This window comes from Vigna radiata, chromosome 3 (assembly GCF_000741045.1).
Source record: "Vigna radiata var. radiata cultivar VC1973A chromosome 3, Vradiata_ver6, whole genome shotgun sequence".
Lineage (NCBI taxonomy): Eukaryota > Viridiplantae > Streptophyta > Magnoliopsida > Fabales > Fabaceae > Vigna > Vigna radiata.
In genome coordinates, this window is record NC_028353.1 from 6,763,589 (window position 1) to 6,765,245 (window position 1,657).

Consider the following 1,657-nt stretch of genomic DNA (forward strand, 5'->3'; position numbering starts at 1 on the left):
GATAAGATCACCCACGATAAGATCACCCACGATAAGTTCACCCACGATAAGCTCACCCACGATAAGATCACCCACGATAAGATCACCCACGATAGGATTACACGATAGGATTACCCACGATAAGTTCATCCACGATAAGTGCACCCAACGATAAGTTCACTAAACGATAACTTCACCATACGATAACTTCAGCTAACTATAAGTTCAACCAACGATGACTTCACCAAATTGTAATTCACTCGCGATAAGTTCACCCACGATAAGATCAGCCACGATAAGATCACCCATGATAATATCACGCACGATAAGATCACCAACGATAAGATCACCCACGATAAGATCACCCACGATAAAATCACTCACGATAAGATCACCCACGATAAGTTCAAATGGGATAAGTTCACCCACGACAAGGGTGCAATAATGATATAGTCAGTAGAGCCCATAAAGCAAACGTGTTCCTTCGCCATCTATAGCCACGACATGTCTCGCCAGATAGAGACTCACCATTACTGCTCCATACTACACCAAAATTTAATCCAATGCGCCGTCTACGATTCTGATGAATTGGGTGCTCGTCTTCTTGATCTTCTTCTTTTCTCTCTCTTTTTGTTTCAACTTTCTCAAAACTCAATATCTTATTCTTCGTCTTCTTGTTTTCTCTCTCTTTTTGTTTCAAATTTATCAAAACTCAATATCTGATTTGTTTAATGTTTTGGTTGTGTGCTTGATAGGTGTGAAGTATATTGTTTCTGATGACTTCACCAAACGTTGATATCTTTGATCTTTTGCTTTGCTTGTCATGTGTTTTTTTTTTATTTCGAATTGAAAATTTCTGAATGATGATTTGGACCGTGCAGGTCAAATTGGGTCTCTAGGTGAACCCTAGAGTTCCAGAGCTTATTGGGAAACCGAAGCTCGAAAACCTAGCCAAAACATACGACAAATTCTGTTGTACGTGGTTGGTTGATAGAGGTACGCATACACGGAAATAATTTGATCCTCTTTTGAGTTTTTTTTTTGTAAAGTATTTAATTACAAATGCAGGGAGCACACTTGCACTGATGATATATATTATATGTTGATGGATTGAATCTAAAGCTTAATGACATAAGCTATTTTTAAGGATAAATTATAATTTATTATAACCATTTCACTGACAATTAATCTTTGTATTACAAAGATTACACTGGAAATCTTTGTTCTTTCTTGTTATTTCTTGTTCTTTCTTTTACACAATTAATATTTGATCTTTCTTTTTCTAACGCAACGGGTTGTCACAGGATTTTACAGTTGGCAATTGACAATTGATCTTTGTTCCTTCATAGGGCAATTAATTTTGTTTTTTATTGTTCTTTCTTTCTTTGTGACATGGGTTTAAGGTTGGAAATTAGCCTTCATTCCGACAATTAATTTTCGTTCAATTATTTTTCGTTCCTTCTTGATTCTTTCTTGTTATTTTTTTGGCAATTAATCTTCGTTCTTTTTTTGTTCTTTCTTTGTTTCTTTGGTAGCCAATTAATTTCTGTTTAGGGCAATTAATCTTTAATCTTTTTCGTTTTTTTTTTTGTTTTTTTAGTGAATTTGAATTTGAATTTGAATTTGAATTTGAATTTCTCATGAGATGAGAATTTGAATTTCTCATGAGATGAGAATT